A 24,076-nucleotide genomic window follows, 5' to 3' on the forward strand; every position below is an offset into this window, starting at 1 on the left:
CGGACGGACGGACGGACGGACGGACGGACGGACGGACGGACGGACGGACGGAAGGACAGATTGACGAACAGACGGATGGACAGACGGACGGACTGGCGGACATTACAAATTATAGGGTAGCTTTGCTACTAAGAAATCACGTTTCACCCACTTTTTCTCCAACAGACGGACGGACGGACAATAAGAATTTTAGAGTAGCTTTGCTACTAAGAAAATCAAGTTTTCCCCACTTTGTCTCTAGCAGAGGGACGGACTGGCAGACATTACGAATTATAGAGTAGCTTTGCTACTAAGAAAATCACGTTTCCCCCACTTTGTCTCTAACAGACGGACGGACAGACGGACAGACAGAAGGACTGGCAGACATTGCGAATTATAGAGTAACTTTGCTACTAAGAAAATCACATTTCCCTCACTCAGTCTCTAACAGACGGACGGACGGACAGACAGACGGACAGACTGACGGACATTACGAACTATAGAGTAGCTTTGGTACTAAAAACTGTTACTTTTGATTATATTAATTGGTTGAAAAGTTTGGACACCCAATCCAGATATGCGGACCCAAGTTTATACTAATTTTTAATGTAAAGAGTTTTGCCATATGTTTTATATGGATATAAAGTCTTTCTGATAACGATAATAGAAATGCTTTGCTTTCCAAGTTTTATTTTTGTTACAGGAATCTTTACCCAAAGTTTGAAATCTATAACATGATAAAATTTATGAATTAACAGAAGTTATAGAGAAACTATGCAAGGGATTGGACCATGGAAAATTTATTTTGGGTATAGTCCCTTTCATGACAGCGCCTCTTAAGGGGCGATTCGTCATATTTTCACAGTAGATTTGGAGACAGGGGCATCCAAGCTTTTTATTTTGGGGGGGGGTAAAATTTTTTTAAGGGGGGGTTAATTCGGTTTTGGGGGGGGTAAAATGGTGTGCGAAGCGCGCCGCAAATTTTTTTACCCCCCCCAAAATTTGCTTGGGGGGGGGGGTAATTACCCACCCTGAAATCTGTTGGCAGGGGTAAAATTTGTTTACTCCCCCCCAAAATTTACCCCTGGGGTAAAATTTTTTGGGGGGCAAGTTAAATTTTATAAAAAATTTAGTATTAAAAATGCGCGCGAAGTGCGCAAAAATTTTTTTTGTTAAGAGATTTTCTATTTTGGGGGGGGTATTTACCCCCCCAAAATTGTTGGGGGGGGGAGGTAAATACCCCCTCCTAAATGGTTGGGGGTGACTACGGCACCCCCAGGGTAGGGGTAAATTTTAAATGGGGGGGGGGGGGTAAAATGAAAAAAAATTTGTGGGTGCCTACGGCACCCCCTAATTTGTTTGAGGGGGGTAATCGCCTCATTACCCCCCCCCCTTGGACGACTATGTTTGGAGAGATTAAGTTAGATTAGGTGATTGCCCCGCAGGGTTAGAGCCCCCCGCAGGGTCTAGAAATAGGAGAAAAGCTACTGTTAAATTACTACAAAACGCCCCTTAAGAGGCGTTGCTACAAATGAGACTATACCCAAAATTTTTCTTTTATATTTATACTGTCTTTTTCTTGTCTTTCTCATTTTTCTTTGAGAGAAAATCACGTTTTCCCATAGTGTTACGGACGGACAGAAAAAGTGCATTTTAGAGTAGCAAAGAAAAACAAGGAGATTTCAAAATACCCCTCCTAACTTTTTTGTTTATGAAGTAAAGTTGCTAATTTTTTTCGTGAAATCTAAAGTTTATTGGCAAGTGCATCCATTTGTGAATTTGTTTTATTCAAATTATCATTTTTTTTATGATTTTTTAAACGTTTTTTTACGTTCTATGTAGGCTTGCTTGACTTGGTTAAAAAAGCCCGCTAGTTTTATTACCCTGCTCGGCTCGGTTATAATCACCCAGTTTTAACTTTTCAACTATTAGATATGAAAGTTATAAAACTCCTAGAAACGGGCTTTTTAAACTGAAAAGGGTGGCACCTATAGCCAAAACACTAAATGTGATATAAATCGTTTAATATCTTACTTGTAGCTATATAAGTTACATGAGGTTATGTAGTTTTCAATTACGGATCGTATCGAAGTATTAGCCACTCTACAACTCATTTTGGACGTTCAAAAATTACATTTTTAATTTTTTGGGCCAAAAAACTGAGTATTTAGTAAAAAACGGGTTTGAATACTGAGGGAAACCACCCAAAAACTGGTCCCTATGCCCAATGGGTATTTATAACCAAGCCGAACTGGGTTAATTTGCAACTTTCCTGTGGACGCCACTAGAGCAAAAAAAAAATTGGAATTCCGTTTTTACCATAATAAAGCTTCCCTGAAATTTTCAGCTCGATCGGTCCATAAAAGTGGCGCTTGGCACTAATGGGTTAATTAAACAATGTACTGGGTGTGTCTAAACAATGTATAAAAAAATGTTTAAATCAAAATTCATTGTCTAGCTTCCATAAATAGATAAATCAACTCAATAATCAATAAATAAGCTTGGATGCCCTTGTGATTAATTATTACTCCTCATTATACTTCACTTCAAATGATATTAGCAACATTTACTATAAATGACTGAGGATTTATTTACTCTACCCACTTTTAACTCACAAGTCAGACCAAATTGTTGTAGATTGCTGACAAGTAAGAATTTTATATTTATGTGGCTGATCAGTAATTTACCACAAAGATGACACAATAAATAACATTTTACTTTTTTTTTTGCCTACTTACACAGGGAGACATTACTAGGGATATTTATGAACATCATCACATAATTGAGCTCTTGTACTTGTGTGGCATGGCGCGTCATTTGATGAAAACAAAAAAATCGTTACTTATTTACTAAGTATATTTGCGATTACTTTTATTTAATGAAATCTTCCAATTTTTAACATGTACAAAACGGCCTGCTTAATTGCTTCAAGATCCATGTCAGATCTATATAGGAAATAAATGTCTATAAACAAGCTCAAGTTTTCCAAGGAATATATGATTAAAACTCATAGTGCTCTAATAATCCATAATAAACTCTCATTGCCCAGAACGATAAGACCCATTATTTTACTTTATTAAAAATAAATTCATTTTTTTCATTTCATGTTGCTATTTACCTTATATTGATGTATTTAATTTCTAATCATAAAAAAGAAAATTTTAATTTATAATATGATAAATTTAAGAAAACTATGTTTTAAAAGAATTCGATTGTGGCGACATTTTGTGTGTTCAAATATTTAACTAAAATTGTAATCATCATCATTAACCCTTTGGTGATGGTAATGTAAAGAAAAAAATATAATTTAAAAAAATCTTTTAAAAATCATTTAAATTAGTAAATATTTACTTTCTTTTAGATAGTAATGCCGGGTGAGGAAAATAGATTTATTGAGAAATAGATATGCATATAGAAAACTAGCCAATAGGGAGATAATTATATCGAGCCAACTCTAGTACATTATATCTGCCATTAACGCCGTAATTGTGCGTCTTACGTAGATTCTACAGATAACAACTTTTGTAGGGCGCTTTAAGTTCTTGAAAAAAGTATTTCTAAGTCAAGTCCTTAAAATAACTCCCAAGACTACTTTTATGGGTTGAAAAGTTTCGAACCGCGTTTACGCCGTTCAAAATTGCCGCTATTGCCGTAAAGGAGCATTGTAGGCAGGTGACACAGAATTTAACTTTGGTCAGGCTTGGTCAGTTCTACAATATTGTATTTTAAGATGACGCCCGTAAAACGACTCCATCCATGAGTTTTGTTAGCACTAAAAGTGTAAATGTACATTTAGCATTCAATGCGATGGTTGCATTAGTTTGTTTGTATATGCGTGTTTGTGTGTGTGTGTGTGTGTGTGTGTGTGTGTGTAGGAGTGTGTGTTACGCCACTGTGTGCGGGTCAGATCTTCAGTTTGGTTGTACCTGCCTAAAGTGAAACATTGAGCGAGTGTTAAAGTTAAAAGTTATATCCTTAAAATCCTTAATTCAAAGCCTTGTATGTGAAAGCAAATTAATATTATTGATTTATTATGTTGACAATGCTGTAAATATTTTAAAATTCAAATATTAAATGAGATTGTTTGAGTTTTATTATGTTAATATTGCAATGTTGATAAAATCACACTTTAAAGAAATAAACCATAACAAACAAAGAAAAATACAAATATAATTGTTGCAAACTTCTTGTGTATATATAAGGTAGGGGTATATATAGGTCTAGTAAAATACTTTTCAGTATAGCTTTGAAACCGATTAATATCCGCTGGATTAAAAGCGGTTCTAAGTCATATTGAAAAATCATTTATCGTATTGTATTATATCCGGTTTTCTAAGCATTGTTTTAAAAAATATTTTTATTCTTACAATTGTACATTTTTAAATCCACGGAAAGCTGCTTAGCGTTTATAATACGATGCTATAAATAACTATTTCATTGTGGCTACGAATCTAATTTTTCCCTCTTGATTAATTAGAATTTTAGTCATACAGAAAAAAATTATCCAATTATGAAATGGGACCCCTTTTGTAGATTAAAATAAGCAGTGGAAAAGTTTGGATACTGCCTGTTTGTACAGATGAAATTAAATTTTGGGTACCAGTGAAATTAAATCCCTCCCAATGTTGAAAGCTTCGCTTATAAAACATTTTTCATCTAATGTAGACACCATACCCAGGGATAATTGAAAACTAAATTACATTTATACCCAAGGAGGGAGGGTACTATTGGACTATATTTTCACAGGTACCCAAAGTTTTATTACCATCCTCGCTTATATTTAGCTTAAAAACTTTGGGTACTTTTATTTAATTTTGATTGGTTGTTTCCAGACAAGTAGTGCCCAATTAATAATTTTAATCTACAACAGGGGATATTTTATTTTCAGTATGGCTTTGAAACCGATTAATATCCGCGGGATTAGAATCGGTTCAAAGCCATACTGAAAAAATGTGTAATGTAGACAATTTTATTTGAATATTAAAATGAAAAAAACCACAATAATAAAGCTAAATTTGTAAGCTCAGGACTTCGGCCCCTCAGGGTTAACAAAACCGGAATTAATATTTGGATTTACTATCCGCGGAATGCAGTCTATTTGTAATTTAACGCTACACACACACACATATACAAAGAAAACTGGTTTTAATTTTATGATTTTTAAAAGCGAAGCTTTTCTATAATTAGGGTTGGTCCGTACGTCAGTCCCTCCGTCCGTACGTCCGTCCGAGATAGATAGCTTTTATTCGTTAATTTAGGCATGTTAGAATTGTCCTATCAATTTCAAACTTTGCATGATGATTCCTGTAGTAGTTAGGTACGATTTAGAAAGCGTAGCAACTCTATAACCATTACCAGAATGTCCGTATGTCCATTTTAAACATGTTGATTTTTCTACTTTTTTAACAACAAATTTTTATGTGATCTAATTAGCTGTTTGATCTGATTTTTTGTATATTGATTCCTGGGGCAACAAAGAACAATATTATAAGCAAAGCAACTCTATAATCAAGTCCTAAAAATATAAGTATGTCCATAAACATTATCCTGTATCAAGCAGTTTTACTTACAATTTTGCTTCGACTCTTATACTTTTATATTCTGATTATTCAGTTTAGACACTGTACAAGTGTTGATGTCCGTTTGTCCCACCGTTTCAGTGCTTCGCTTTTATGGATGTTGTCATCCTTGTTAATTTAATATTCGTATGATATTATTGAAAACGATTTGGTTGTAAGGAAGGAAATAGGCGGAGTCAAAATATAAGGCTGGGGTTTGGTTAAAAGAAATAAAGTAAAGGAAATGGGATGGGATGGGGATAAAAACCTACTCATTTGTGTACTATTTGAATTTTAAAACATTGGAAAGAAATTATATCTGACATATTTTACATAAAATTACAAAAAAACTTTAGCATTTAGAATACCACCTCCCTTTAAAAAAATACTTTTAAAAGCTATTAATCCATCTAAACCCAAGACTACTTTATCAAACTAACATCTTTGTACAGGCCAAATATATATTTTAAAAACAGAAGTTTTCATTCTCAATTGTTCTATACACTTTTTTGACATTTTAAACATATTTACACTCCCGCTACATATTTATTTTGAAAAAAATAGTAGAAGGGTTAGGTTTATCTTTAAATCTGTCTACTCGTATTCACAAACTTTAAGTTTGAATGTAATGAATTTAAAATAACAACCATTTAAAACAAGTAAGGTCGTCCAATGGGGGGAGGGGGTAAAGGGGTGATTACGAATTATGGGGTGCAAAAATATTTTTCATTTTACCCCCCATGTAAAATTTACCCCTACCTTGGGGGTGCTGCAGGTACTTCTAACCAGTTAGGAGGGGGTAAATACCCCCCCCCCCCAAGCGACAAATTACCCCCCTCCTTAAAAATTTTCACCCCCCAAATTAAAAAGCATAGACACCCCTGAAAACAAGTTTTGGTTTTTAACCTTAGGTTAGGGTTTGGTTTTGCTTATGACCATTTGACTTATGGATTGTTTATATTTATATTTCCACAGAAAGAGACAAACATTTTAATAACTAAAATGTTAACTTTCAATGTACATTACACATTATGATCTAGTTTGTAAATCTTCGAGTCTTTGCCCAACTACACTTTATATCTTAATATTTTAAAAATGGTTCATGCTGCTGCTATGTCAGGTGCATGACTTAAAGCTATTCTAGGCTGTCCTACTGTAAAAGCAGTAAGGTTTTTTTTGTCTCTGCCTTAAGATTTTAAAAGCAACCGAACCGATTGAGTTCTTTGTTATATGGAAGCTTCACATTTTATTTTTTTGAGGATGGTTTTATGCTATTTTGTTCCCTTCCCTAGCACTTTGAATTCCCAGATACCAAGCTCCCAAATGTTAAGTGCTGCCGCTAGTCAAGTAATTAATAGAGAAACAGAAATTTGTTGTTTACGTTCTTATGAAATAATTGAATTCTTACACTTTACGGCAATATTTTTTTTATTAATCTTTCCCTACTCCACTTAGATTTTTGTTATGAAAATAAACCACACTGAGATCTACGCATTTAATAAGGAATAGTTATTTATCGCATTGTATTATAGACAGCTTTCTGCGGATATTAGAATGAGAATGAGCTTTACATAATTTTCAGTTTGACTGAGAACCAGTTCTAATCCAGCGGATATTTATCGGTTTCGAAGCTATACGGGAAAATGGATTATCAATTTTTAAAAGCACAGCTTTTCTATAATTGGGGTTCTTCCGATTGTTGGTACGTCAATATTTATTCTTTTCGTTTAGACTTATTAGAGTTTTCCTATCGATCTAAAACTATGCACTATGACACTATAATCAAGTCCCAAAAATATAACTATGTCCTTAAACAGTATCATGCTCATTTCAGAGCTTCGATTTTATGGGTTTTTTCTTTGATATTTATCAGGGATCTAATGGGATAAGACAATAGCCGATAAATTGATGTACATAAATTTTGATAATTATAGAGTTTTAGTTGGTTTCGAACTTATTGTGCCCAAACTTCAATCAATCCAATTAATGATATTATTCCATATTTTATTTGTCAGCATTGTCTAATCTCTTAAGATATCTGAATTATATCTTAATGGCAGGATTCTCCTTTGATTTTTAAGTCATCATCTAGAGTAGTTAACCGAAAAAATATAAAAAAAATTATGAAACTTTGGGGACTAGTGTAATAAACAGCCCAATGTCCCATCCCTCCATGAAAAAACTCGTTTATTGGTTAGCTCAAAAACTTTGGGTACTTTTATTAAATTTTAATTGTATGGTTTTAAAATAGGAGTTTTGACTAATAATTTATTTATTTCTTATCATTAACTGATAATTTCTCGTCCATTGCCTTATTCCTTTAGATTCCTGGTTAAAATGAAAATTTAGTTTGAAGAAAAAACAAGAAAAATACACCTATAAAAGAATTAAAAAATATAAATATTGACGCTTTCACTTGAAGTACCATTGTGAGCACTGAATTTTGGGTCCGGTTAGGTAAGATTGTACAAGGAGGCGAGGGTGTGGGGGGGGGGGTGTTGCCATAATTACACTGGTACCCAAAGTTTTATAACAATATAACTACTTTTCAACAAATAATACTATTACTCTTATGTATCCTTATAATAAAGTAACAGGATGTGTGTTTGTCTGTGTGTTTGTCTCTACCGAAGGATCTCGCCAACAACCGATCGGGTTTTCCTTTACAGGGTAGCTTTTCATAGGTCCCAGGAAAGTTTATAACTATTTTGGGGGAGGGTACAACCACCCTCCCAAGAGAAATCGCCCCTAGAAAAGAATTACCTACCCCCTCCCCCCCCCCAAAAAAAAAAAAAAAATTAAAAAAATAGGTTTTGGAATTAAACTCCCCCTTCCTCAAGTGCCCCCAGAGGCCTCTAGGGGGCGTAGCCGCTATCCTATTATATAAAGTAATAAGCGTTTTTTGTCTGTACCAAAGGATCTTGCTAACCGCTGAACTGATATTGTTCTCCTTTACAGTGAAGCTTCTTATAGGTCCTGGGAAGGTTTTGAACTATTTTTGGGGAGGGTGTCTTCACCCCCTCCCTCCCAAAAATATTTTTAAAAAATTTTTGAAACTGAATTTTAAATGGGATGAGATCGACGTTCCCCCTACTTCCTAAGTGCCTCTAGAGGCTTCTAGGGGCTTAGCGGCTAGTATTGTATAAAGTAATAATTTTTTTTCTTCTGAATCTTAAGTTCTAAAAAACTACTAAACCGATTGAGTTCTCTATTTCGGGTAAGCTTGACATCAGTCAACAAATGAAATACTGTATTTATAATACTTTAGGTACCAGTGTAATCAAGAGTCCAATGTCCCCTAACTCTCTGGTAAAGGCTATTACATCGTTTTTAATATAAACATGACATTACAAGATTAATCTAAGACATGTTGGCCCTGAAGGTCCCAAGCCCAGAGCTAACAAAATTTTTATTTAGCTTTCTCTTACTAAATTAGATAAATTTGAATCTTTTATGACAAACTTGTTAAGACATTATTTTCTAATAAGGTTGACCTTTTATTTGCGTTTGACACTTTTTATTTTTAGGTTTTCAATATTTTAAAATATAACTAGTGGCTGCGCCCATAGCATCTAAGGGCTATGTATTCAAAGGTTTTGAAAAATAGGTTAAAACCATCTTGAAGTCTTGAATTAGAATAATAGCTTAAAACCATCGCGGGACCATGTTATAAGCATCTTTATAAATATGTCCTAACAATGTAAGATGTCCTGGAGCAGTATCATGCTTTTTCAGTTATGCCACTCTTATACAATTGTTAATGTTCATTTCAGACCTTCGATTTTATGGATGTTGACATCCTTGTTTCTCTGATATTTATCAGGGATCTAAATGGATAAGACAATGGCCGATAAATTTAAATACATCCACATTGATGGTAAACATAATTACCCATTCTTTAGATTACAATTAGGGTTGGAAACGTTTGAACACTAAAGATAATAATGATAGATTATTGAATTTTGATTAGTTAAGTTTTCAAACTTGTTTGTAAAAAGGTAATTTTCATCAAAATATCGTCCATTGTCTTAGTCTTTAAGATTTCTAGTTAAAACGAAAATTTAGTTTAAAGTAAAAACAAGAAATATAAATCCATAACTGCAATGCTCTAAAACAAAATATTGGCGCTTTCACTCGAAGTACCTTGATGAGCACTGAAACCTTCAATTTTGGGTCAGGTTAGGATAGGTTGTATAAGGAGAAGGGGGGTGGCATTTTTCTTGAAACGTTTTTAATTTGAGGCACATTTCAACGCATTATTCTAAAAATATTTTTACTCTTACAATTATACATTTTAAAATCCACGGAAAGCTGTTTAGTGTATATAATATGATGCTATAAATAACTATTTTAGTGTGGCTACGAATCTAAGTTTTCCTCTTGATTTGATAGGTTTTGAGTCAAAATGAAAAAAAAATATCATATTGTAAAAAAACAGAAATTTACTTGCGCGATAACTGTTTCTGACACTTTTGCGTAAACAATGATTATAGGCTTTGTCTTTGGAGATAATGGATAGGTTATTTGGCAAAGAAGTTTCCTTTTGGGATGTAGTTTTCCTATTTTTAAAAAAATTTTGGATTCGACCTCCAGGTTCCGGTACTCCAGGCCTCCAGGTGGATTCTGGACAGGTAAAAATTGAAAATTCAAGATAGAACAAAACTTATTTAACAAAAGTTTGTACTTTATGGATGGTATGAACTAATTTGAAGAAATTTTTGAAATTTTTAATTTTAAAGTTAGAACAAAACTTATTTAACAAAAGTGGCTTCTTTATAGATGGTATTAACTAATCTGAAGAAAATTTTGAAATCGGGCTCCAGGTTCAGGTGCTGCAGGCCTCCAGGTGGATCCTGGACATGTAAAAATATAAAATTTTTACTTTAAAAGTTAGAACAAAACTTATTTAACAAAAGTGGCTTCTGTATGGATGGTATGAACTAATTTGAAAAAAATTTTGAAATCGGGGTCCAGGTTCAGGTGCTGCAGGCCTCCAAGTGGATCCTGGACAGGTAAAAATTGAAAATTTTTAATTTAAAAGTTAGAACAAAACTTATTTAACAAAAGTGGCTTCTTTATGGATGGTATGAACTAATTTGAAGAAAATTTTGAAATCGGGCTCCAGGTTCAGGTGCTGCAGGCCTCCAGGTGGATCCTGGACAGGTAAAAATTGATAATTTTTACTTTAAAAGTTAGAACAAAACTTATTTTTAAAAAAGTGGCTTCTTTATAGATGGTATTAACTAATCTGAAGAAAATTTTGATATCGGGCTCCAGGTTCAGGTACTGCAGGCCTCCAGGTGGATCCTGGACAGATAAACAGTAATATGGATGGTATTAAATACTTTAAAGAAAAATTTGAAATTGGGCTCCAGGTTCAGGTAATGCAGGCCTCCAGGTAGATCCTGGACATGTAAAAATTGAATTTTTTCACTTTAAAAGTTAGATCAAAACTTATTTTACAAAAGTTGATACTTTATGGATGGTATTAACTAATTTGAAGAAAATTTTGAAATTTCAAAATTTTCTTCAAATCACTTCCTACCATCTTTAAAGAAGCCACTTTTGTCAAATAAGTTTTGTTTTAACTTTTAAAGTAAAAATTTTTAATTTTTACCTGTCCAGGATCCACCTGGAGGCCTGCAGTACCTGAACCTGGCACCCGATTTCAAAATTTTCTTCAAATTACTTCCTACCATCTATAAAGAAGCCATTTTTGTTAAATAAGTTTTGTTCTAACTTTAAAGTAAAAATTGAAATTTTTAACCTGAACCTGGAGCCCGATTTCAAAATTTTTTTCAGATTAGTTAATACCATCTATAAAGAAGCCACTTTTGTTAAATAAGTTTTGTTCTAACTTTTAAAGTAAAAATTTCAGTTTATACCTGTCCAGGATCCACCTGAAGGCCTGCAGTACCTAAACCTGGAGCCCGATTTTAAAATTTTTTTTCAAATTAGTTAATACTATCTATAAAGAAGCCACTTTTGTCAAATAAATTTTGTTCTAACTTTTAAAGTAAAAAAATTCAGTTTTTACCTGTCCAGGATCCACCTAGAGGCCTGAAGTACCTGAATCTGGAGCCCGATTTCAAAATTTTCTTCAAATTAGTTCAAACCATCTATAAAGAAGCCACTTTTGTTAAATAAGTTTTGTTCTAACTTTTAAAGTAAAAATTTTCAAATTTTACCTGTCCAGGATCCACCTGGAGGCCTGCAGTACCAGAACCTGGAGCCCGATTTCAAAAATTTCTTCAAATTAGATCATACCATCCATAAATTTGCAACTTTTGTTAAATAAGTTTTGTTCTAACTTTTAAAGTAAAAATTTTCAATTTTTACCTGTCCAGGATCCACCTGGAGGCCTGCAGCACCTGAACCTGGAGCCCGATTTCAAAAATTTCTTCAAATTAGTTCATACCATCCATAAAGTACAAACTTTTGTTAAATAAGTTTTGTTCTATCTTGAATTTTCAATTTTTACCTGTCCAAAATCCACCTGGAGGCCTGGAGTACCGGAACCTGGAGGCCGAATCCAAAAATTTCTTCAAATTAGTTCATACCATCCATAAAGTACAAACTTTTGTTAAATAAGTTTTGTTCTAACTTTAAAATTAAAAATTTTCCATTTTTACCTGTCCAGGATCCACCTGGAGGCCTGCAGTACCAGAACCTGGAGCCCGATCTAAAAAATTTCTTCAAATTAGTTCATACCATCCATAAAGTACCAACTTTTGTTAAATAAGTTTTGTTCTATCTTGAATTTTTTTTTTACCTGTCCAGAATCCACCTGGAGGCCTGGAGTACCAGAACCTGGAGGTCGAATCCAAAATTTTTTTTAAAATAGGAAAACTACATCCCAAAAGGAAACTTTTTTGCCAAATAACCTATCCATTATCTCCAAAGACAAAGCCTATAATCACTGTTTACGCAAAAGTGTCAGAACTTCCCCCCCCCCTTATAAAACGGGACCACTTTTGTAGATTAAAATAATTGGTGTAAAAGTTTGAACACTGCCTTTTTGTAGACACACCATACCCAGGGATGTAGGGATCATTGAGCAGTAAATTACATTTTTACCCAAGGGGGGAGGGTACATTGGACTATATTTTCAAAGGTACCTAAAGTTTTATTACCATCCTCGCCTATATTTAGCATAAAAACTTTGGGTACTTTTATTTAATTTTGATTGGTTGGTTCCAGACATGTATTGCCCAATCAATGATTTTAATCTACAATAGGGGTTATTTTATTTTCAGTATGGCTTTGAAACCTATTTATATCCGCAGGATTAGAACCGGTTCAAAGCCATACTAAACAATTTTATATGAATATTAAAATGAAAAAACATAACATCAATACCAGATTTGTAAGCCCAGGACTTTGGCTCCTCAGGGTTAACAAAACCGTAATTAATCTTTTAAATTTACTATCCGCGGAATGCTGTCTATAATACAATGCAATAAATAACTATTATCATCATTGGGGATGTATTTCAATTAAACATTCATTGTCTTATCCCAATTAAAATTGTAACTTTCACTCAGGATACCTTGTTGAGCACTAAATCCTAAAACCTTTGAAATTTAAAGGACAACTCTAACATGCCTAAATTAACGAAAAGGTATTGACAGACATACAGACGTAAACAGATGGACAGACAGACAGACGGAGAGACAGATAGACAAATGGGCAGATCGACGGAAAGACAGACAGACAAACTGACGGACAGACAGACGGACATATACTTTTAAGAATATTTTGAGTGTTAATTAAAATTATGCATTAAATTAAATTAAAATAGGCACGTCAGAATTTTTCTATCAATTTCAAAATTTGTATGGTGATTCTTGTGGTTGATAGGTAGTCTTCAGAAATCGTAGGAACTCTATAATTGTTACCTGAATGTCCATACGTCCATTCTAAACAGCTAATTTTTGTGTTATATAATTTTTTGATTGATCTGATTTTTGAAATACTGATTCCTAGGACAACAAAGTATAATTTTGTAAGCGTAGCATCTATAAAAATGTAAGTATGTCCAATATCATTATTCTTTGTCTAAGCAGTTTTTCAACAAATTTACTCAAAATTTTGTTTAATCTTTTAAACATTTATATTCTGATTATTTAGTTCTGACACTCTAAAAGTGTTAATGGTTCATTTATCACACCTTTTCAGAGCTTCGGTTTTATGGAAGTTGTCATCCTTGTTTACCTATTTTGACCCCACCCTTTTAAATTTTTTTATGAGCAAATCATTTTGTTATTTAAATTTCCTTGTTTTAAATTAGTAAATGGGTTAATGTTTGGCTTTATTTCTTAAAATGTTTTTAAGATGCATTTGTTTGAGCAAACAAGGAGGGAGGTTTGTGACATTAATAGTTTGAGTATGGGGAATGTCTTGGTTTATAACAGGTGCAACTCATTACCATGCAGTTAGGACCTCTAGACAAAATTCGTGCAATTAAAGATTTGGCTATCTATTTGGTGTTACCTTACTTAATACCCTTGGGCGATTGAGCGCGTTACATCGCAATTTAGACACAAGTAGGTTCAAGGTGGGGTTGAGAGGACTTTTACCCAAAGCGTCACCGAGCCCCTAGAGGTAATACTGGTATAAAGACAAGTATGTTCATAAGAAGAACAGCATTATTTTACTATACTGAATTTAACATGGACAAGTATAAATATAAGTAGAGCAGCAATATTATACAATAGTGATGTTTAAGTAATGTTGAAGTATATTCATAAATAGAACGGCAAAATTATATTATGCTGTCCCTAGTAATCTCTCCTCGTGGAGTAAGCATGAAAAAAAGTAGGTTGCTTACTTAATTGTGCCATTTTTGTGGTAAATTACTGATTTTAACAAGTGCATTTATATCCACAAGTTTGTCAGCAACATTATGATAATCTAAATTTAACCCTTAAAGATCGGGCCCCAATTCCCACCTTAATAGATCAGGGGGGGGGGGTTCATATTGACCCCCCCCCTCTATCTCGGCTCCTGTTACAGTTAGAGACATAAAAAAAAATTTCTGGTGGTTCATGTGTATTTTTAGAGAAAATTACTTTTTCTAGTCATAGCGGTCAGTAGTAAAAGCCGGACAAAAAACGGTCATAAAGTCGGTCAGGGAGCGGTCAAACGGTCATAACACCACTTTTCTCAGAAGGTCATTGATATTTAAGTATTCACCAAAAAATTTTTAGGTTTTCCTTATACACAAAAGTCATAATGTAGAAATTAAGATTTATTTAAATTTTTTTCTAAATTTGGTGCCACCTAACTGACTTTGACCGGACGCCACGACCGACACAGACCAGATATCCTTATAAGATCAACTCTTGCCGACATATAATTACAAAACTTAAATAGTCATGAAGTCACAACTCTCTATCTTACCTACAAAAAAAATGACATTGAAATAACTAGAGGAGGGAGGGTTCTTACACAAATAATCTTTTTTTTATTACTCCCTTATCATTTCTATGGCATTGGGGTACCCAAAAATATAGGTACCCTAAAGTTTTTCCGTGTGTGTGTTTTTGTTATGCAGCAAATGCTACAATAATATTTATAATTCAGTACCAAATTTTGCCATGGATTGTTGGGCTTGTTTTTATAGCTTGTAAGCACATTTATTTGATTGGTTCCACCTGTAAAACTGTAAAAATTGAATTTTGGGACTTTTCTTCTAGGGGCTAGTGGAACAAAAGATCCCCCAAAACACTAAAAATGTAAGCTCTGAGCTTATTTTTAAAGATATCAATCTGATTTTTTTGAAAGAAAACTTTTTTAACATAACTTAACTAATTAACCGTTACAGATTTCATTTCGGGACTTCCTTTCTAGAGGCTAGTGGAGCAAAAGACCCCCTCTAAAACTATAAATATGAGTTCTGAGCTTATTTTTAGTAGCAAAGCTATTCTATAATTAGTAGTGAAGCTACTCTATTATTTGCAATGTCTATCTGTCTGTCCGTCCATCTGTCTATCTGTCGGAGACAGAAAGGGTGAAACATGATTTTTTCAACTCCTATAAAAGATACAGAGCTGAAATTTTTAGGGGCAATTATGGTAATAATCTTCATATTTTCATCAAGTTTCATTAAGTTTTGCCAATTGTTTGGGGTGCTAGATCGATTCTTACATTTTTAAGGACTTTCAAGCTTTTTTTTGAAAGGAATGGTAATTTCCATTTCAGGTTGTAAATCTTTTTTATTCCCAAAACTTTTAACCTTGGAACTAAAATTTGAGGGTATAAATAATCCCAATAATAGAAAAATGCTTTTAACTCTAAAAACTTAATTTTTTCATCACAATGTGTATAATAAGGGAAAAATTCCAACATTTATTTGGCCCCCTTTTCAACATATCTCTTTAGATCTCTGGTAAATTATGCTTTTGAAAATCAAAACTCATTTTGATGAAATTTTATTTTGTTGATATTTTTTTTGTTAATAAAGTTAGGATCATGAAAATATCATTAACCTTACAAGACTCAAAAAAATACTTTCAACTTAAAACTTATTTTAACTTTTTACTTAAAACTTATGTAAGTTACTTTTTCTTAAGTTACTTTTTCAAAATTTAGGCTCTTTCTAAAATTTTTTTCTTGTGTGGAAATATTAAGAGATCAAGAACATATGCTACCTTTTTTTGATACACTAAGTAATATGGTCTGTAAACCCTGAAAAATACTTTTTGTGTGTCATGCTGTATTACAAAGAAGCTCCACAATGATGTCTTAGTTCCTAAATGCCAAATTTCATTGGGGGTGGGGGTTATCATACCTGTACATCCCTCCCCCCTTAGACATCAGTGCACTTCATTGCTTGTTTTTATATATAATAGCTTTAAATTTTTTTTGAATAAAAGTCTAATCCCAAATGACAAATAATATATTAGATATTTTACTATTATTTATTTATTCTAAATGTTAATAATAATTCATGAATATTTATTGTAAATATTAAAGAAACATATGTTAGAAAGAGTAGTTTTGTGTATTTCATATCAATATTAAATATATTTAATTTTAGTAATTTTTTCTCAGGAGTTTACTTCATTGGAGAACAGAGTTGATAAGTCAATCAAAATATCATTAGAGTACATTAGAATCACTCCAAAGACAGATTGTCTCAGTCTGTGGTTAGAGTGGTTTTGCTGGAACTTTATAACACAACTTTAAATCAGAAACAGAAGATTGATTTATGCAGAAAACTAGTGAATTTGATTTAAACATCTAATTTGTATAAATTTAAAACAAATTTTCATCAGTCATTTTTTAAACATGAAAAGAATATAAAATTGTTGAATGTATTGTTATACTGTATAATATCATGTAGTTTAATATAATTTGACTTACAAAGTTTTTTTTTTACATTAATTATAGGTTCAATTTTGCCAATTTTCATCATGAAAGTAGGAAATAAATCACAAAAATGGCTTGTTTAAGTAAGGATTTTGTAGCAAAAATGGAAGATTTAAGTAAGAAATTAATCTCCAAAATGGCTTGTTTAAGTAAGAATTTTGTAACAAAAATGGAATATATAAGTGGGAGATTAATCACAACAATGGCTTGTTTGAGTAAGAATTTTGTAGCCAAAATGGAAGATATAAGTAGAAATTTAATCACAAAAATGGCTTGTTTAAGTAAGGATTTTGTAACAAAAATGGAAGATATAAATGGGAAGTTAATCACAAAAATGGCTTATTTAAGTAAGGATTTTGCAACCAAAATGGATGATTTAAGTAAGTAATGAACCCCAAAAATGGCTTATTTAAGTAAGGGTTTTGCAACAAAAATGGATGATTTAAGTAAGCAATCAACCCCAAAAATGGCTTAATTAAGTAAGGATTTTGCAACAAAAATGGATGATTTAAGTAAGTAATCAACCCCAAAAATGGCTTATTTAAGTAAGGTTTTTGCAACAAAAATGGATGATTTAAGTAAGTAATCAACCCCAAAAATGACTTATTTAAGTAAGGTTTTTGTAGCAAAAATGGATGATTTAAGTAAGCAATCAACCCCAAAAATGGCTTATTTAAGTAAGGATTTTTGTAATCCATTTTTGTTGCAAAAACCTTACTTAAATAAGCCATTTTTGGGGTTGATTGCTTACTTAAATCATCCATTTTTGCTACAAAATCCTTACTTAAATAAGCCATTTTTGGGGTTGATTACTTACTTAAATCATCCATTTTGGTTGCAAAATCCTTACTTAAATAAGCCTTGCTTGGGGTTGATTGCTTACTTAAATCATCCATTTTTGTTGCAAAAACCTTACTTAAATAAGCCATTTTTGGGGTTGATTACTTACTTAAATCATCCATTTTGGTTGCAAAATCCTTATTTAAATAAGCCATTTTTGGGGTTGATTGCTTACTTAAATCATCCATTTTTTTCTACAAAATCCTTACTTAAATAAGCCATTTTTGGGGTTGATTACTTACTTAAATCATCCATTTTTTTCTACAAAATCCTTACTTAAATAAGCCATTTTTGGGGTTGATTGCTTACTTAAATCATCCATTTTTGCTACAAATCCTTACTTAAATAAGCCATTTTTGGGGTTGATTGCTTACTTAAATCATCCATTTTTGTTGCAAAAACCTTACTTAAATAAGCCATTTTTGGGGTTGATTACTTACTTAAATCATCCATTTTTGTTGCAAAAACCTTACTTAAATAAGCCATTTTTGGGGTTGATTGCTTACTTAAATCATCCATTTTTGCTACAAAATCCTTACTTAAATAAGCCATTTTTGGGGTTGATTACTTACTTAAATCATCCATTTTGGTTGCAAAATCCTTACTTAAATAAGTAATCAACCCCAAAAATGGCTTATTTAAGTAAGAATTTTGCAACAAAAATGGATGATTTAAGTAAGTAATCAACCCCAAAAATGGCTTACTTAAGTAAGGGTTTTGCAGCAAAAATGGAGGATTTGAGTAAGCAATCAACCCCAAAAATGGCTTGTTTAAGTAAGGATTTTGTAGCAAAAATGGAAGATATAAGTAGGACATTAATCACAAAAATTGCTTGTTTAAGTAAGGATTTTGTAGCAAAAATGGAAGATATAAGTAGGACATTAATCACAAAAATGGCTTGTTTAAGTAAGCAATCAACTACAAATATAGCCTAAATGGCTGAGAAGGGATTAAATTTTGAGGAAAAATAATCCGGATTAAAATCTTAATCTGTAAGACATTTACCTCAAAAGCGTCCGATTTTGCTGATTCTTATCAGCCACCCTTATTTTTGGGGTTTTTTAGGGGTTTATAGGGCAATAATAGTTCTTCAAGTAAGCAATTAACCTACGAAAATGGCTCGTTAGTCCGACATGTCCGATTTAAGTAAGCCACTTTTGTTGTAAAGTGCGGACTTTCCCTATGTGAACACGTCCTACTTAAATCTGACAAAAATGCTTATATAAGCACAAAAAAAGGTAAATTGCTGAGACAGAGATTACTAGGGTCATATTTATGAGGAAATCGGGTAAATTCGGAGGGAAAGTTTAATTTTGATTCAGGAGTATTTTTGTTAGCAAAGCGTTAAACATATTATTTCTTATTACTAATATCTATTCTACCTTAGTAATTAAAACAAAAGTCTACCTTTTTATTCATTTTTACCTTATTTATTTTCCTTAAAAATATAACCCTTTTTTTATTAAACTTTTTTTTCAGTTAATTTTTTTAGGTTTTAAACAAGCGAATACGCATTTAGTAGCCTGATTATTACGTACTGGTGAACATAAGTTACCCAAAAACCAACCCAAGATTAACTCACTATAGGTCCCTGAAAAGCTAAACTTAATTAGTTTTGTTGTTTAAGAGAGTGTACACATTATTACAATCTAATGGTTATGTCCCTAGAGACCTCTTATTACTTTTTATTAAGACTAGAGGTTACGCCCCCTTGGGGCCTCTAGGAGGCAATTGAGAGGTGTAGAGTTGAATTCAATAAGCCATTTTTTTTATTTTATTTACTCTCCCCCAAAATAGTTATAAACCTTCCCAGGACCTATGAGAAGCTACCCTGTAAAGGAGAACCATGTCAATTCAGCGGTTAACAAGCAAAGAAGATAAAGTATAGAATAGAATCCAGGTAGAAGATTCTGCCTGGCTAGCCTGAAATAAAATTGGAACATTTGAAAGACTAAAACGGCTATAAGGCTGTTAGTAAATAACATGATTTCAGTAATTATTCAGAAAAAATATTCAAAATAAATTCCTATTGCAATAATTTACTAAAAGCCTTGTAGCCAAGCTTCCACCTTTCTCTTCCCTATTCACAATAGATTAAAAATGAATTTGATGTGCATTTTAAGCCTTAAAAAATTTAATTATGAAAGAAAATTTACAAAAAAATATTGGTCTCGGTATTTATATTATAAAACTAGGTTGCGCTCTTATGTATGTTTTTAAACAGCTGATTTATACATGATAGCAACTACATCCATACATTAACTTGTGGTAGGGGGGGAGGGGGAAGAAGGGGCTGTACCCATCTAGCTGACCCTTGAAAGTTACAAAAGTGGTCAATCGTACTTACCAAAATTAAAACAACATGAAGTTAAGTGACTTTTCATCTTTGTCTAAACCAACCAAGCAGCTAATGCTGTTTCACTTCAATAAGAGGTGTGTATCAGAGTTATCAGTCTCAATCAGATACTTTTATTTAAGGGTAAAGATTTACCTTCTGAATTTAAAGATCTATTCTAAATTGTTCAAAATTCAAGTGTGTCACACTACAATACATAAATTTTAATCATTAAGATCAATTAACTTTTTAACAGTATATATTAGATTTTGATACAAATTAAATTTTGTCCAACTAGTCATTGTGATTTGTACTTCAGCATTATTGTCTTTACTGCGCAAGTCAAAGATTCCTTCAAATTTCCCAGAAATTTTTAGGGTTTTCACTTCTATTCCTCCTTATTCTATGTTAACGAGACTCCGGTACAAACAGACAGGCAGACAGAAAAACATCCTGTTACTTTATTATAAGGACTAACTTAAGAAGACTACCACAGAATAGCCTAAATTTATCTTCACCCATCAAATGTACCATCTTTCTTTCATTAATAGAGACCATAGTACTATAAAACAAAAATATAAATCATTTTTAGAATTACGCAAATAAAAGATAAAGGCTTTGAAATATAATTCTTAATTATTGGAAAGCTTTAATAACATGTTGAACACATGACTACTTTTCAAAATGACCTTTAGAATACTTGTCCCAACCCCTGTAACTCTGTGGGGGCTATATGAGGCACCCAAAAGTATGAACAAAATGTCCAAGGGTAATGACTTTATTTCTTTAGCTAGCATCCCCATTTTTCAATAATTAAAATTGCAAGTAAAATTTTAATACTTTTAACAGTATAACATTAGATGTAAATAATTGATAAATTTGATAAAATATTTGTTAAAGATTCCCTAAAGGAAGCAAAATTTTAAAATGTATTCTGATGCTAATATCAAGAGAGGTGGGTTTCCTCGCCCTACTACCAGGGTGAATTTCATTAAACAAAGGTCCAAACAAAATCAAATTATCAGAAATTACCAAGAAAACTTGTCTAAATTTAAATAACGATTTTTGTAGAAAAAAGGTTTAAATAATAACTGTGTTTCTGTGTTCAAAATGATCTCGGAAATCACTGGTATTATTGGTCTAATTATAATTTCTGGAAATGTTTAAAATTTATTCTAGGCAGGTTTTACGCTCTTATTGGATTAAAAATTAACAATATTTACGTCAAATTCATTGCTGCATAATTTCAATATTGCCAAAAATTATATTATGACACTATGAATATATAATTAGGTACACAAATTTTGTGGTTTTTTTTGTTCAAATATTTGAATGTTAATGCTGCGACCCTTATTAGCATATTGATTCTTGTTTTTTTAAGGAAAAAATGTATAGTTTTGTCGGTAAAGGACTTAGAAGTTTTGTTTTTGCAGGCTGAAAATTGATGCATGCACATTTATGCGTAACAGGAATCTACAGGGATAAGACAAGGGCTGATACATTGATGTACATTCCCAATGATGATGCAAAATTACCCTTTCTGTAGAACACAATCAGTAGTTAAATGTTTAGACACTTAACTATAATAACCAATAATAATTCAATAAAATCCCCAATGTTGCCAACGTATAAGAAGGCGTTATTATAAAATTTTTGGAGACTAGTGTCCCCTCCCTCCCTGTATGCGTAGAGTTAGGGGCCTGGCGGATTATCGTTCTTAATACTCCAGTAACAAGATATCTGTATGCATGTTTGTCAATTTGTAATAATTAATTAAAGTTTTTCTGTGATTTGATATGTATTACTCCTAATTTCTTGTCAAGAGAGGGCATCAGTTGCAAGTTGACAAGGGAACGTGGATGGGCAATGCAGCTCCCCCCACTAGGGTTAGGGTTAAACAAATTCAAAGGGTTATGAATTAAGAGTCTCAAAATATGTGATAAAGAGATTTTTTGTGTAACAAAAATACATATATAAAACAGCCATGTCATGATTTTAAAAAATATGATTTTTATCACTATTTACCAATTTCAACACCTCTTTAATCTAAATGCATATTTTATCTACAATTTATTGGACAAGAAGTATTTCTGTAAAGAATTTTAATTAAGTTGTTCATTTGTTTTAATGTTCTAGATAAAATAGAATTGCAGTGGATGGAATGTAAGAAATAGTTATTTGTCGCATCGTATTATAAACAGCTTTCCGCGGATATAGAATGTACAATTAAAAGATAAAAACCAGTTTTTTAGTCCTGAGGTGCCGAAGGCTCTGGCTAAAAAACAGTTTTTAATCTTATGATTGTACAGTTTTATATTCGAAGAAAACTGGATGTAATACGATGCTAGACATAGTTTTTTCGTATAGATGAGAACCGGTTCCTATCCACCGGATTCGAATGAATACGAGAAAAAGGATTTAGGAATTTCTAATGACATTTCAAGTTCATTGAAATTGTGCAACATATCTTGGCAATATCCCCACCAAATACATTGTTAAGCAATGACACCCCCCTATAATTTAAAAAATATAAGGAATAGGGTTGTTTTTAGTTTGGTTTGTTTCCTACTTTACTTAGTTCAGATATGGATATGTTATATAGGGTGCAGAGTTAGGTCCCCGGTAGTAGTTAGGCATATAAAAAACAGCTAACCCCCCATTCTAATTTAATCAATTAATAAATATATTTGGGAGGTGTTTAGTGTTTGATAGGCACTTTATGGGGCTGGGGAAAGCACCTATATAATTTTGTTGCCCAGCTCTCTAAATAAGTATCTTTCCCATATTACAAATGGTCTTTCCAAAAAGTGGCCGATTGAGCGCTGATAACCCTGTGGCTAACCCTGTGGGACCTATACTTGCTTTGCCCCAACCCTGCGGTGCCTGAACATTGTAGGGCTACCCAGTACCAGATTTAACCTAACTAATTAACTTGACCTTAGGTCTTTCACGATTGGTACGCATAGAAAATTGGATTTACATAAATGAAATTAAAAAAATTATGACTAGCCTATCCAAGATAAACCATTATGGTGGAAGACACACTTCATGGGATATTGACAAACATGCATTAATTTAAATTGTATTTGAATTGTTTTCTAGGTTTCTTTCTAATTTTAAAATCATCTTTTTACCCTTCATAATTCTAGGGATTGTCAGACAATCAGTTTTTGGGCTGAAGCTGTAGTGAGGCCTGGCTGCAGCTGCAGGCCATTTATTTTCCTACGGCTGCAGATTGTCCAATAATTTTGCTCCTTTGTTTTATCCCTTAAGATCTCTGTAAATTCTTGATACACCATCCGTTAGAAATTTTACACAATATTATTATTAAATCTGACTTTGAATCATTATAAACATCTCAGAAGCTTACTCATTGAATGCATATTATTGCTGCCCTACGTGTAAAGGTTTCATCCTTGTTTAACAGCTTCTATAAAGGAAGCTTAATTGTAGAATTATACAGAGGTCTAGAAATAAAATCTAAAATCAGACAAAATAACCAGATTCTTTCGTTTAAAATTTTTTGTGTGCAATTTTTTTAGAACGCACTTTTTGCCTAGCCTTTAGGATTTAGGATTTTGATTACATAACTATTTTTAAAGCTTTTCCAAGGGACATTATTTAATTGACCTACTAATGGTAATAGCCCATCTAACATGGATCAATACTAAACTTCTCTTGTAATTGTCGCTTTATTGACTTAGCCGTTTACAAGATCTGACTAGACATATGGTCATACATACAAACTTTCTACACTTGAAGTATCTAATATCTAAATTACATTTACTCAATATGTCTTCATTTTTCTTATTTGCCAAGTCTTATTTACCCCATAGAAAAACATACAGACCAAGTTATTGAGTAGCTCGACTACTAAAAATAATAATTAAACACTTTCTACTAAATATGCCTTTAAAGGACTTCTAAACATATAAGATGGGTTAAAAGGCATGTTTTTAAATTCAATATTTAGGATAAGTTATTTTTTGAG

The 24,076-nt window shown here is 32.5% G+C and overlaps 1 long non-coding RNA gene across 1 annotated transcript; it reads right to left on the minus strand.

The window, feature by feature from the left end:
- Positions 1–11,612: 11,612 nt before the first annotated feature.
- On the minus strand, positions 11,613–12,105 carry LOC145324058 (uncharacterized). Its single transcript, XR_013881179.1, has 3 exons — positions 11,877–12,105; positions 11,726–11,786; positions 11,613–11,656 (listed from the first exon to the last, which is right to left on the minus strand). It is a non-coding gene; the product is annotated as an uncharacterized LOC145324058 (long non-coding RNA).
- Between the last annotated feature and the right edge of the window lie 11,971 nt (positions 12,106–24,076).

This window comes from Acartia tonsa, chromosome 7 (assembly GCF_053477335.1).
Source record: "Acartia tonsa isolate MP-2025a chromosome 7, ASM5347733v1, whole genome shotgun sequence".
Taxonomy (NCBI): domain Eukaryota; kingdom Metazoa; phylum Arthropoda; class Copepoda; order Calanoida; family Acartiidae; genus Acartia; species Acartia tonsa.